Source organism: Triticum urartu, chromosome 6 (genome assembly GCF_003073215.2).
Source record: "Triticum urartu cultivar G1812 chromosome 6, Tu2.1, whole genome shotgun sequence".
NCBI classification, from domain to species: Eukaryota; Viridiplantae; Streptophyta; class Magnoliopsida; order Poales; family Poaceae; genus Triticum; species Triticum urartu.
In genome coordinates, this window is record NC_053027.1 from 575,470,423 (window position 1) to 575,486,429 (window position 16,007).

Sequence of the window (16,007 nt, forward strand, 5' to 3'; positions counted from 1 at the left end):
ATGGCCACACTACCTCCAGATACAAAACTCTCTACCCAGCGACACCATTTTTGTGAGAACCCCTTCATGCGCAAGGTTTGCAACAAAAAGGGCCACTTAACTTTGTCGTAGGCTTTCTCAAAATCAATTTTAAGAATGACACCGTTCATCTTTTTCCGGTGCAGTTCATGAACAGTTTCGTGCAGGACGACCACTCCATCTAATATGTTGCGTCCTTGCATAAATGCTGTTTCAGTGGGTTTTACGACATGGTCAGCTACATTATTCAACCGGTTGGTCGCTACCGTCGTAAAATTTTTAAAACTTACATTGAGAAGGCAAATCAGTCTATATTGCTGAATATGACTAGCCTCCTTAATCTTATGCAATAGGACAATTTCTCCAAAATTTAAACGGGAAATATCAAGGTCCTCGGAATGCAGCTGGTTAAACAACTGAACCAAGTCTGCCTTAATCATGTCCCAAAAGCTTTGATAGAACTCAGCGGGAAAGCCATCCGGTCCCGGCGCCTTGTTGTGTTCCATCTCAAACACCGCGATTCGAATTTCCTCCTCAGAAAACGAAGAGGTTAGGAATTCGTTTTCCGCTTCAGTAACTTGAGTAATATCATGAGTAACGGATTCGTCCAGCTGGAAATTAGTTTCAGGTGAAGGCCCAAAAAGGTCTTTGTACAACTTAGTGATAAAATTTCTAAGTGGTACATCCCCCTCTATTCGGCCTTCCTCTTGATCAAGGGAGAATATCCCCTTCTTTCTATGCCAGCCATTAGCTAGCATTTGACAGTATTTCGTGTTATCATCACCTTGCACCAGCGAATCCGCTTTGCTACGTTGGTACCATTTAATCTCTTCCTCGCGTAATAGGCAGGCAATCTGCTCGTTAAGATTACTTTTTTGCTCAATCTCAACAGCAGACAGAGACCTCACCTCCGCTATTTTATCAAGGGAATCAATTAAAGTAGACAAACACAATTTTTCTTTTTTGTAAATGCCCGCGGTATGTTTGGCCCATCCTTGGAGGAATCGACGCAAGGCGCGGGTTCGATTATTCCATCGTTGAATGGGTGTGTTACCACGAGGCTGGCGCGCCCACACCTTCTTAACTAGTTCATAAAATCCCTCTCTAGTGAGCCATCCCAGTTCAAATTTAAACTGGTGACAGTTAGAACTTGGGATTGGTTGTCCAAAATCGGTTAGCAACGGAGCGTGATCCGATAAGGCCTCAATTCTTTCTAGTGCCCGAACCAAGGCTAGGGGATATTTATATTCCCAGTCAGTAGTAACTAGCACCCGGTCCAGATTTTCGAAGGTTGGCACCGATCGGTTATTGGCCCAGGTATACTGACGACCAGACATCGTGATCTCCCTCAGATCGAGGCTGTCAATAACAGCATTAAAGAGGAAGGGCCACCTAGTGTCAAACCGATCATTGTTTTTTTCCTGCCGATATCGAAGGATATTAAAATCCCCCCCCCCGATTAACATGGGATGGGGATTATCTCGACAGGTGTTGACTAATTCTTTTAGAAATGCAGATTTAAATTCCTCTTGAGCGGCGCCATATACAGCTACCAGACTCCAGATGAAGTTGTCGGACTTATTTCGAAGGTGGAATTTGATATGATACTCCCCCTTTGACGTGGACAATAGTTGTAAGTATGTAGAGTTGATACCTAGCAAAATTCCCCCGGACCTCCCGGTCGGTGGTAAGACGTGCCATTCGTAATCGAAACCACATGAAAAGTGGTCCAGATCACGTGTTGGAAAATCACGTTTGCCCGACTCAGTGATAGCCACAAAATCCAACGAATGGTCCTTTACACAATCGGCAATGTGTTTGTGTTTAGCCAAGTCGCCAAGACCTATGCTATTCCAGAACATGCCTCTCATGATGAACCAACTTTATGTTTAGAGCTCTTTACTTTTTTAGAAGAGCGCCCTCTTTTCTTTGCTGAGTTAGACTTATTCTTGCGCACCGACGCGACAAGCTCAAAAAGCATAGTGTCGCGTACTGTATTTTCAAGGTCTACTTCAGTCGTGTCTTTAACCAAATGAGAGAGAAGCTTGCCTTCATGATTGGCATCAGCATCAGCATCCTCCGCCTCCTCATCTGACACGAGAGGGTCGACAAAGCTCGACAACTTCGGAGCAACCGTAAGCCGGTCGAACTCCACTTGTTTTAAAGCCTTGACCAAAAAATCTATCTCATTCTCATTACGTCCTAGTGACACCCCAAGTCTAGTAATATTTGAACATACTTTGGAATTATCAAAAGACATAAAAGACATGCGAGAGGGAGTACCTTCGAAGTCGAGGTTACGAGCAGCAGTCCTAGCATGGCCTTCACCATAGAGTCCTCGTCGGTGGCTGCAGATCCGTCAGCCCCAACATGATGACGCCCGCTGCGCCTCAGCGATAGAGGAGTAACATCCGCCTCGAAGTCCATCATATCGACTCCGCAAGGCATAGTTGGCTGCTACAACGACGACAAAGAAGAAAGAAGGGGCTGCTCCTTAGCCTCCTCAAGTCCGGGTGCCGTCACCCCCCCCCCCCCGGCGGAGGAGTGGATGATAACGCGCGAAGTACAGCTATGGCAGACTCCTGGCCAGCTCGAACGGACGGAGAGAAGATGACACCACGTCGAGTCGGAGAAGCCGGAGTGGGCGATGATGACAACGGCGATGAAGCGGTCCCCTCTGGCGTGGGTTGCCCACGACTCCCCTCCTGGGGGTTAGGCGGTGGCGACAAGCGAGCCGACGATGGCGGTGTCGAGGACCGGGGCGCCGCCGGAGAGGGCGGTGATGACGACGACGCTGGAGTTGTCCTCTCCGGTGAAGAGCGCCCACAATTCCCCACGTGGTGGTTAGGCGATGGTGACCTGGGAGCCGAAGATGGCAGCGTCGAAGACCGGGGCGCCGATGACGAAGGAGAAGCAACCCTAGACGAAGAATCCAACCCCGACGGAGAAGCCCCCCTTATAGGCGGTGAAGCATCCGTGACGGGTAAGCCACTATGAGAGTTCGGAGGTGTGACGGCAATGGCGATCTGCATGGGCACCACCCCACCCGATGAAGAAGGCGTCGAAGAGTTGTTGGATGATGAAGTGGGTTTGGACCTCTTGCTTGGATCATTGTCCCTCACTGTGTCCTCCCTGTCATGCCCCTTGTCGCCCCCTGAATCATCGCCATGCTCCCATACTCGAGGCACAAATTCACTATCAACGCGGAAGTCTGACTTTTCAAGACTGTACTGGAACTCATAACCTTTCCTTTGAACCACTACGTCTGAAGAGAGAGAATCAATTGTGCTGCTCTTGAAAGCATCAAGGTTCAAAACTGCTACCTGGATACGAACAATTCCTCTCCGGCGCAAACAAAGAAGATCAACATCAAGAGTAGCACCAATTACCGAGCTGACTGCCCACAGCCCCAAGAAGTGTCGGAGAGCGTGAGGCACCCCATGCACATGAACCCAGATAGGAATCAGCTCGAAACGGTGTGGTATCCTCTCCGTATTCCAAGGCTTGAACTCGATATTGACATTGTGAGATTTGATGAAAACTGCAAAGCCAGTCACCCTCTGTAACACCTCCTCACCCGGAAAGGACATGAGAAAAGCGTCGTTGCCATGCGGAATGGCCTCCCATATCCACTGCTGCTGGTACTGAGCAATCTTAGCAACCTCTGCCTCCACGATACTGGGAGTGATAGAGCCACCAGAAATAGATACCAACGCCGTCAGTGAATCCTGTGGTGCAAGATCCTCCCTGCAAACATTATCAAGCATCTGGAAGAAAGCCATATTTTCAGGTCCATATCCACATAACATCGCCACCGGTTTCGGCATCTTGAGAGCAGGACAACGTCGCATGGTCATCGGGTGATTATATTTGTTACAAATAAAACAGTACTGTTGTGTCTCGCAGTCATCAGATATGTGTCCTGCAGCCTGGCACTTCGAGCACCATACCTTCTTAGGATTAACTATCACCTCAGCTGCCCCTGAATTTTGATTTATAGGTTGCTGTTGCAACAAACTAGACTGCAAAGGGGTGTTTTGTCCATGACCCACTGCCATCGTAGACGATGAAGCGGGCACCTGCATCAAAGGCAGCATCATAGGAGCCGCCGATGGATTAGCGGTAGGTGGTACAGCAGGTTTGTGTCGACCACCCTTGCCGCCCTTTGGCTTCCGAGGGCGTGCGGCCGCATGAACGCCGGCAGCAGATGGAGCTTGTGGCATGCTGGTATTGAAGCTGGCCGGCACCTGCATCCCGGCAATACCAGAGTGTTGCATGGACTGAAACTGTTGCTGTTGCGCATAGCCCCCCGTTGGTTGAAGAAGAAATGGCTGGTGCGGCATATACTGACCCTGGGCAGTGAAGAACAGCTGCGGAAATTGCGGCTGATGCGCCGGAGACTGCTGCAGAGGCAGTTGCTGTGCCTGAGGCTGCTGCGCCGGCATGAAACCACCCGGCTCTACATGCGTCTGCACCGCCTGCACCGGTTGATAGACGCCCGGAGCGAAGCCCGGCGCGCCGCCCGTCGGCGAAGAAACCGACTGGGAAGACGTTGCAGGCTGCACGTGTTGGCGATCGGTGGAGATGGCCGGCGGCGCGGAAGGGTCGCCGCACGTCATCGTTGGAGAGGCGACGACGGCAGCGAAAGAGCGATTGAAGTTAGGGTTCGCCCCCTGCGTTTTCCTGGTCCACATATGACCAAGCCAACGGCCAAGATGAACCATCCGTAGTGGACGCACAGGATACGCCTGCATGCCTAATGCAGCCACCGGTGCATGATCTGGAACAACAGCGACGTCCACGGCCCGTCCAGAATGGCCCGAAGACGACGAAGGCCCACGGATCACCGGTGGGAGTCCTCCATCGGCGAGACATGCTCGCGGCAGAAGATCACCCAGCGTTCTTGGCGGTGACAGGCGAGGCGGCGGAACAGGGCCGATCCAAGGCTTGATCAGAGGCCTCGACCGGACGGGGACTCCGGAGACACCGCGGGAGGGAGCTGCAGCCGTCTCCGCCACTTTCGAAGAGGTGGCTGCTACGCCCTCCACCGAGACCGGCGCAGAATCTCTGTCCTCGACCGACCTGGAAACAGAAGAAACCTCACCTGCCCGACGAGCTGAGGGTCGCTCCCAAACCCTAGACGCCGGAGTAGGGTAGCCGATATCCGCCCAGAACTCATCCGCCAACTCCTCGTCAGTTTTCCTCCGGCGAACTGCAGGAAGGGGGGAGGCGTCACCCGTATGCGTCGGCTCCTCCGCGTCGGAAGAACCTAGGCAGGAAAACCGGGAGCCTAAGTTGCCCGGCGACGCCGGCGACCAACAAGGTGCCAGAGTCAGTCGCCGCCGAGTGGCGATCCGCATTTCGCGGTCAGTCAGTTTAACCGACGAGTATTCAATAAGGAAAATATAATGGCATAGAACATTAAAATTAAATATGAAAGTTGGTGTAGTATGCAAAGTGAATATATACAAAATACATAAGAAAATACAATTATATTAACAACATTGTGCGAAATACACCAGAAACATACGAGTGATACAACATGACCCAGGAAAAACATTGTATTCCAAGACACCTACTTTGCTCATTACTTGGGAGGGCATAGCGTGAACCATTGTACATAGGGGTTTTTACTTTGCTCGGTGATCATCAGGCACATAGGCACGCCATGACATGCTTGAAACTGCTGGCAGGCTAGGCTCAACATAGGAACACTGCCACCCCTTCGATGTCCTCCACCTCTATCGCCACCGATGTACCTCTCCGACCTCCATAGTGGTAGGGATGGTAACATGCACTTAAGTATGAAGACCCATGTTTTCAGTAAGCTCGAGATACTTCCTTTGATCCTAGATACTTGTTGCGGAGCAGAGTTTGTTAGATCCCTTTCTCAGTTAGAAGTTTATACCCCCTCCATCTTAAAATAAGTGCAAATTTGGTTGGTATTGATGAAAACAACTTAAAGTCTTATTAGGACATCTCCAACACCGACCCTCAAACCGCTCGCATACGTCTAGACGGCACAGTCCGGACCGCGGAAGCCATTCAACGTGGGCATGAATTGGACCGCTCGGTGGTCCAGACGTAGTTTCTCCCGCAAAGTGCACAAGGGGCGGGGGGGGGGTTGCGGGTGTCCGGACAGCAACCACGTTGGACTCCGATAACCCAAGCCCACCAAATCTATCCTCCTGGCCCCCATTTTCTAACACTCTGCCACTTCTCCCACTTGCTTCACATCTGCACCGCCCACCTCTGCCGCCACCGATGTACCTCTCCGACCGCCACACAATCATTACCGGATGTTTACAACCAGCACCGACGCACTCGCCCGCCTTTTTCGATGGCGTTCTCTACCCTGGAGCTATTTGTACCCAGGTAAACTCTGACACCCTGCCGACAACCTCCATGGCGGCTACCACGCTCGGCAGGTGTTCGGTCAAATGTCGTTGAGCTTATTTCCAGACGCCATGTCGCTTTTTTAGAGTAAGAAGGATGTCGGGGTTCTCGACCATGGTCGACGAGTTGTTGTGCGATGCGTGGTTAGCCGTATCAGCGGACTTCGTAGGCAGGAGCAGAGAGGGGACCTTCTGGCAGCAAGTGCATGATTTGTTTCATGAACGAAAGCACATTACGCCCTGTGACATACACATCATGCACGATCGCAATGTGAGGTCCTTATCGTATAGATGGTAAGCCATGCAGACCATCATCAGTAAGTTTAGTCATGCAGTTGCTCTGCTGGAGGTAAGGTGGCCATTGCACAAGTCAGATGAGAAGATTGTAAGTTTTGCCTCTTCTTCCTCAACTTGATGATTGAATCATTCATTCACTCAATATTGCTATTCATGTTTTGTAGCCCGTACGCGCTATCGTGATGTACCACAAGACAGAGGGACGACCATTTATGTACACACTGTTGGATGAAGCTGAAGGTACAACATGTGAGGGACCACATGACCTGCTGAAAAACTTGTTGGACATCTAATTTGGGACATTGTTGTACTTGCATCCTATGTATGGATCATTTGTGATATTTTCTTTCCGAACTTTGATGAATAGCAGCCGGTTTGCATGAATATGGTCCGCTAAGTCGAAACCTGACTTCAAATGCATGCGGGCAACATTGAATTGCTCTGAGCGCTCCCTTCAGATTTTTATAATTTTTCCGCACGTGTTTTCTGCTTTTTAGATGATTTAACTATTTTTTGGGGTTTTTCGGCCTTTTGGTTTTTCACCGGTATTTCTTAGCTTTTGGACAAAAAATCGATTTTTTGCATTCGCGAGAGGCACGGATATGCTTTCACGAGAGGCACGGCCGTACCTCTCGGAAACAAAACAAAAAACATGTTTCCTTTTTTCCTTCTATAAGAGGCACGGTTTTGTTTCCACAAGAGGCACGGTCCTGTCTCTCAAAACGAAAAAAACACTTTTTTTCCTTTCGTGAGAGGCACGATTTTGCTTTCGTGAGAGGCACAGCTGTGGCTCTCGAAAACGGAAAAACGCGTTTTTTCCTTCTGCGAGAGGCACGGATTTACTTCTCGTGGAGGCACAGATTTGCTTTTGCGAGAGGCACAGTCGTGTCTCTTTCGGAAAGGAAAAAAACTTGTTGCCGGTTTGGATTTTTCATAAAAAATGTTCGTCAAAACCTATCAACATGCGATCTAGATTAGAAGATCTCGACCCGAGGAATTCAATGGTGAAAACGGTTTGAAATTTGGACGCTCGATTTAAAAGATAAAACACTTTGAATAAACAGATCTAGAAAAAAGGACAAATTCCCATGTTGCAACAAATGGGGCACATGCAATGCGCCACTTGCCACAATTTGGGGAGGTGCAGGTGATCTTTGGAAGAATTACTTCTTAATTAGTGATTTTGGGTTTATGAGCCATAACTTTTTTTTGACTTTTTTATCTTGTGGACGGAGATGAGCTTTTCATGTGTGTATGGGCAGACCCTGGTTTGTTTGTTTTATTCTATTTCAGGCTAGACTTGTTATTTCTTTTGTTTTTTCCTTGTTGTTAGCATAACCTTGGTCTCATTTTTGCTTTTATTATGCCTTTTTTCTTGGGTAATTGTTATTTTTTAGGGAGGTGCTTTCACATTGGTTGAATTTCGTAGTTTTTTTATTTCCTCAAAAAATATTTACTTTTCCGTTAAAACAACATCTCCTGACTTTTTATTTGCGTGTTTTAGGCGAGGTGTGCATTTTTGAAACTGCACTGCCACAAGTAGACTCATGTTCGAAAATTTTGATTACAATTGATGACCGCGAAACTCCTGCGGGTATCAGCAACATAGTGGTGACATCGCTCGTCCTTGATCCCATCATTGACGGCTTTCATATAGATCGCATCGCTTGTCGGCAGCATTAGTTCTTTGCGTCAAGGGCACAACATGTCGTCTAGTTAAATGAAGGATTGGCCATTACACTATCATGGTAGATTTGCTGCAACACCCCTCTGTAGCGGTCGATGTCGAGGGTGATATTCTGGCCGTTGAGGAAGATCGCCCACGTCATACCATACCCCTGCCTGTGTATGGAGGCAATGTCGGTGAAGACGGCGTGGTCCCTCGGGTATATGTACTTGAGCGTCGTCTCATCGGCGGTCGGCTCGTACTGGACGTACCGGAGCCCCATGTCAGCCGACGGCGCACCAAAGGCAGCATTGGCCCCCCAACTCATGTCGCCCCACGGGACGACCTGCACCAACGTCGCGTTACGCGGGAGGAACACCAGGTTGGTGAGCCCTGCGCCATGCACGCCCACCATCACGTCGCACGAGTTCACGACCTCTGCGAACCGGGACATGTCGCTCATGGCCTCCGGGGCCCCCAACACCACCTCAAAACCGATATCTGTGGCAGCTGCGACGGCCTCCGCCTCATTCGCGAATGCCCTTGACTTGCGGCGCAACACCATGAGGAGACGAGGCCTGTCGCCGGAGGTCCGGTTTACGGGGGTCGCCCACTCACGCTTCAACGAGTAGACCGACCGGAGAAAGTTCCGGAAGTCCGTCATCGTGTAGCCCTTGCGGGAGAGAGCAGGGATGATCCCCATCTCCTTATGGCTCTCGGTGCCGACGTGCACCGACGGGAAGCAACGCACCTTGTCGTCGGCGTCAAAGTCGATGACCGGGTACATGGAGAGCGCGGCGAGGATGTCTTGGAACTTGTCAACCCACTTGTGGTTGTAGTCGGTGACCACAAGCTAGACGCGGCCATCGTACTCCCGCACAGTGTTGAAGAGAGGGATGAGACCATCGGTCATGGCGTGAAAAAAGTTGTTAAGGAAGCCGCCGGTGGAGAAGACCACCGCGGGGACGTCATGTGTCACCGTGCACCGTGGCGCATCCAGCCCGCTCCAGCGGATGGTCACCTCCCGGATAGCGTGCATCGTTCCTTCCTCCGACTTGCGCGGGTACGGGTGGATCTTCACTGTTCCATTCTCTGGCCGGTAACTGTCATCAGATGCTGAGACCACGTAGACGGTGGCGGATTTGCCATGCATACGGACATCGCCTTGCATGGCACATATGTCCATGCGTTCACTGCTGAAGTCGCAGATTGACTTGCTTCTTGGTGCTGCCACATATATATCTGTAAGATGCACAAAAGAGTTATTAATTACGAGTAGTAGAAAGAAACTTCTTTTTAGTTTTTATCTTGCCACTCTTAGAGAGATCTCAATTGCCGTTGGATTATTCCATTGGTAGTGTAAAACTAACACAATGTCTGTTAGCATTAGTTTGGTTAGGCAGATTTAACAACCGTCCTGCCGAGAAAAGGTAACTAATTACCTTGGTTTTTGACGATGTTGCCGGGCGTCTCGTCGCGTGATGCCGGAGAAGGTGGTGTATCAACGGCCGCGCCGGGCGTCTGGTCGCTTGTTGCGGGAGAAGGTGGTGCATCGACGGCCTCGCCGGGCGTCTGCTGGCTTGATGCGGGAGAAGGTGGCGGTGCATGGCCGACCAAATCTGAATTAAATGAATGATCTGCCACATGGTCATATACTTATTGTTAGCGCCAAATCGATGAATTAATCAGAGAACGATCAAGCTCATGGGCAGTATACATACTCGTGCTCCCCTACACCCTTCATGAACAGTAAATTCAAAACAAAATACAAAAACCCAAAACTTTTGAACATCAAACATGATCAAGTATTTCATGTTCTTGCAAAGTTTCGGCCACAAATAACATCCGAGGAGCCCTAAAAAAATCGCTGCTCAAAAGTGCACGTGTAGTTTGAACAATGAATTTTTTGGTGTCGAACCCTCGAATGTTATTTGTGCAGTGGCTGAAACCTCGCAAGAATATCAAAGGTTTGATCATGTTTGATGTCCTAAAGTTTTGGAAGTTTTTGATTTTTATATCAATTTTTTTTCGAATTTACTGTTCATGACGGTGTATGGGCACCCAAGAGGTATCACACCTTTCTCTTCATGCTATGGGCAAAGAGTCTGAGTAATGAGTTTTTCAGACGATGGATCGAAGATGATGGTGCACTCGTATAGATCGGATGAACACTCGAAACCTAAACGTGTGTAAAGAGCTGTTGCTTGAAAGGTGTAATTGAGGGGACTTACAAAGAGTTGTTGCATGTAATTGAGGAACCCGCGGCATGTGATCGGAGTTGAGCACGACGAAGACAAGGACAGGAAGCAGAAGCCACACGAGAGCCCTTGCTGCTGCCCTGCCCACAAGCTTCTTACCACTCTCCTTCCTCATGGCCTTGTTCATCTTGTACACTGGCTTGTTCACTTACCTCGAGTGAACAATGGTGGACACTGATCCTCTCAGACTTGGGAGCTAGCTAGCTAGTCGTATATGTATGCATGGGATTTAGTACTCTACTAGTAGTACAAGTGAAGCGTGGTGACGCGATCTCCTTCCTCAGCGGGCTTCTCATACTTATCCAGACTGGGTCTCTAGTCTTTTAGTTGACTTCGACGTCTGAGTGTCATAATGGCACAGCTGCGCTAATCGAGCATACTATACTGCCATTAGCATATATGTCTAGTATACGCTACTCCTATACTCTCTCTCTCTCTCTCTCTCTCTCTCTACACATCGATTTGTACAAAGATCTATACTCTAGAGTGGCTCTTAAGTAGTTGACCTCAACCTCGATCGAGTGTCATAATGGCACCACTGCGCTAATCGAGCATACTCAGATTGGCATATACTCCCTCTTTGCCATTTCCCCAAGGAGAGGACAAGAACGTGCAATCTTTCCTATATTGACCATGAAAATCGGATCTCCCGTTACACATTAATCTCTCGTGTCCTCGGCTTCCTTCTCGGTTCTCTGGTCAGTACTACCTCTGTGTGTCTATATTAGTCGCCATCGTAGTTGACTAGCAAAATGTTAATGCATGTCATCGTAATTTATGTTGTTGGATTCAGATTTGAATGTTGTTTTCAATGATATTGTTTTTGCTAAGTACAAGCTAGTATATCTTATTAGTTAAAATCATTGTCAAAATATGGCCCAAATTACCAAAGTTTCATAATGTAGTTTTTTCTGTAAATTTGGTCAAATTGCTGAAGCGCCCTTGTAAACTGTGACAGAGGAGTAGTGTGAACCATACAATAAAAGATTGGAAAGTTAAAGTTGAGTGCTCATTGTCTCGGGATAGATGCATTGGGCCTATTGCATGTCAGATGATTGTCAGGCCATATGTGATTTAGTAGTAACTTTCTTCCCGGCATTAATGATATGCCACTGTAGGTCAGACTGTATGAGACCATTTTATCCGGTTGTGCCGCTGTGTGCATGTGAGTGACCTTGTGAAGCACAAAAGACAAAGAGGAAGTCTTATCTCCTTTCTCATACCCAGCTCATCGTATTTGTCAACCAAAATAATTTCTGACTATTTATACTATTGTTCTTGCAATCACACATAAATGAGAAATACTTGTCAATAAAAAAAGTGACTACCAACGACCGTCGGCGAGCAAGCTCACACAACGCCATGCCCATGGTCATCACGCCGATCTGCCAGACAAAGAGGTGACGTCTTCGCCAAGGACCACCACGCCCGCCATGAACTACGGTCACATCCTAGACCGAGCCCCACCTCACCTACCCGGAGCACAACTCCGACCCGCCTTGAGCCCAGAACTAGCCCGCCCAAGCACGAACCCTAGATCTTCGCCATCCCCCTCATGCGTGTGGCCGGGACCACCGGCACCCGCCCAGCCCCGTTCCCCGTCGCCTTGGATCCAGAAGAAAGGAGATGGCCACTACAGCCTGCTGGACCCCGACCGCTCTCTGATTCCAGAGCATGACAAAATGATGGTTAATCTCCCTGACTCTCGAGCATGACAAAATGGTGGTTAATTCACTGCCCATCGTACAAAAAGTTTCAAGTAAAATACGCAAAATCATGTTACCGGTAGAGGACTTAGCATAATGTTATACTTGAGCAGGCAAAACTATGAACCACACATAGCTTCATATAATTCTTATAAATGTGACAGTTTTGCAATCTTTTAATTTACATGTCTTAGGTTGTCCCACTCAAGTGACTTGTATACATCTTACATGATTAATACTTCCTCCGTTCCTAAATACTTGTCTTTCTAAGCATTTTAACAAGTGACTACATACGGAGCAAAATAAGTGAATCTACACTCTAAAATATGTCTACATACATCCGTATGTAGTAGTCATTTGAAATGTCTAGAAAGACAAATATTTAGGAACGGAGGGAGTAGATTGCATCTCCCTCCCTCTTCCCATAGATTAGCTATGTCTTGATTTCCTTCCTCCTCGGTTAAACTTTTACATGTAACAAGAACTTCAAGGCAAAAGTACATTTTGGAAAGTAACTTAATGACAAATAAAAAAATAGATACGAAAATAGGACAAGGGAAACAAAGATCAACCTCCATATTGAAAAACCCTTTTCTGGATTAAGGACAAATGCAATCTTGCCAATATCTCTTAAGAAAATTCTCTGAACAAACTCCTATGGGTTCTACCAGTTTTGATTTTTGGTAATATACATGTAACCTGATAAATAACATGGAATTCCACAGAACTAAAAACACTGATGAATGGACTATCAATTTTTAGTTGATGCAAGGTCCAGAAAGGAGTTACCAATAATTACATGAAAATATTTCAAGGCTATTGTCTGGGCATAGTTTGGAACATGTGATGTCAATTTAAGTATGTCATTAAACCCACATATGGAATCTAGTACTGTCTCCTTCACAATTCTGAAGTCATGAGCCAACTTGTTCTTGCAATTAGAGCAGAAATACTAGTTTGCTTACGAATGCATTTCACTCAAGCGCTCTTACTTAGGTGATAGCAAACTGTAGAAATATACCTTATCCTCAGCTAACCTCGTGCTGGATTTGCTCGTTTTAACTTCTCTTTGTTTAGAGCCTAAAATTTTGCCGTTTCAACATATGGTTGAGGCTTTCCAACTAATTAATTGTCACAATGGCACGGCTGTGCTAATCAAGCATACTGGCATTAGCATATACTCCCTTCGCCTGCGAATAAGTGTTCTTCTAGCTTTTGTCCTAAGTCAAAGTTTTAAAATTTGGACCAACTTTATAGAGAAAAGTAGCAACATTTATGGCACTAAATTCGTATCACTAGATCTGCTTTGAAATGTACTTTCATAATATACCAATTTGATGTCATATATGTTACAACTCTTTTCTATAAAGTTGATCAAAAATTTAAAAACTTTGACTTTGGACAAAAGGTTGAAGTATACTTATTCACGGACTGAGGGAGTACTCCCTCGGTTCCTTTGAACAAGGCGTAAATTCTTTATCACTGCCCCCAAGGAGAGGCCAGGAACGTGAAATATTTCCTACATTGCCACTGAAAATTGGATGTCCCATCACGCAATAATCTCTAATGTCTTCGGCAACCTCCTCGGTTCTTGCCAGTACTTCATAACCCACAAGTATAGGGGATCGCAACAATTTTCGAGGGTAAAGTATTCAACCCAAATTTATTTATTCAACACAAGGGGAGCCAAAGAATACTCTCAAGTATTAGCAGCTGAGTTGTCAATTCAACCACACCTGGAAACTTAATATCTGCAACAAAGTGTTTAGTAGCAAAGTAATATGATAGTAGTTGTAACGATAGCAAAAGGTAACAGTAGTAAAAGAAATGTTTTTAGTTTTTTGTAGTGATGAGAGCAATAGCAACGGAAAAGTAAATAAGCGAAGAACAATATATGGAAAGCTCGTAGGCAATGGATCGGTGATAGAAAATTATGCCGGATGCGGTTCATCATGTAACAATCATAACCTAGAGTGACACAGAACTAGCTCCAGTTCATTGATATAATGTAGGCATGTATTCCAAACATAGTCATACGTGCTTATGGAAAAAAGAACTTGCATGACATCTTTTGTCCTACCCTCCTATGGCAGCGGGGTCCTTACGGAAACTAAGGGATATTAAGGCCTCCTTTTAATAGAGAATCGGAACAAAGCATTAACATATAGTGAATACATGAACTCCTCAAACTACGGTCATCACCGGTAAGTATCCCGATTATTGTCACTTCGGGGTTAACGGATCATAACACATAATAGGTGATTATAGAGTTGCAAGATAGGATCAAGAACACTCATATATTGATGAAAACATAATAGGTTCAGATCTGAAATCATGGCACTCGGGCCCTAGTGACAAGCATTAAGCATAGCAAAGTCATAGCAACATCAATCTCAGAACATAGTGGATACTAGGGATCAAACCCTAACAAAACTAACTCGATTACATGATAGATCCCATCCAACCCATCACCGTCCAGCAAGCCTACGATGGAATTACTCACGCACGGCGGTGAGCATCATGAAATTGGTGATGGAGGATGCTTGATGATGACGATGGCGACGGATTCCCCTCTCCGGAGCCCCGAACGGACTCCAGATCAACCCTCCCGAGAGGTTTTAGGGCTTGGCGGCGGCTCCGTATCGTAAAACGTGATGATTTCTTCTCTCTGATTTTTTTCTCCCCGAAACTCAATATATGGAGTTGGAGTCAGAGACGCAACAGGGGGCCCACGAGGTAGGGGGGCGCGCCCCCCACCCTCGTGGCAAGGTGGTGGGCCCTCTGGCCTTCATCTTTTGCAGGTATTACTCTTATTTTCTGAAAAGTGTCTCCGTGAAGTTTCAGGTCATCCCGAGAACGTTTGCTCCTGCACATAAATAACACCATGGTAATTCTGCTGGAAACAACGTCAGTCCGGGTTAGTTCCATTCAAAGCATGCATGTTAGAGTCCAAAACAAGGGCAAAAGTGTTTGGAAAAGTAGATACGATGGAGACGTACCAACTCTCCCAAGCTTAAACATTTGCTTGTCCTCAAGCAATTCAGTTGACAAACTGAAAGTGATAAAGAAAAACTTTTACAAACTCTGTTTGCTCTTGTTGTTGTAAATATATAAAGCCAGCATTCAAGTTTTCAGCAAAGATTATAACTAACCACATTCACAATAACGCATAGGTCTTAAGTTTACTCATATCAATAGCATAATCAAGTAGCGAGCCATAATAATAAATCTCGGATGACAACACTTTCTCAAAACAATCATAATATGATATAACAAGATGGTACCTCGCTAGCCCTTTGTGAGACCGCAAAACATAAATGTGAGCACCTTTAAAGACCAAGGACTGACTAGACATTGTAATTCATGGTAAAAGAGATCCAGTCAAGTCATACTCAATGTAAACTAACAGTAATGAATGCAAATGACAGTGGTGCTCTCCAACTAGTGCTTTTTAATAAGAGGGTGATGACTCAGCATAAAAGTAAATAGATAGGCCCTTCGCAGAGGGAAGCAGGGATTTGTAGAGGTGCCAGAGCTCGGTTTTGAAAACAGAGGTGAATAATATTTTGAGCGGTATACTTTCATTGTCAACATAAGAACCAAGAGATGGCGATATCTTCCATGCTACACACATTATAGGCGGTTCCCAAATAGAATGGTAAAGTTT

At 46.7% G+C, this 16,007-nt stretch overlaps 1 pseudogene; it reads right to left on the minus strand.

Moving 5' to 3' along the window:
* Window positions 1–8,256: 8,256 nt before the first annotated feature.
* LOC125513168 lies at window positions 8,257–10,855 on the minus strand (annotated as a pseudogene).
* Window positions 10,856–16,007: the final 5,152 nt, after the last annotated feature.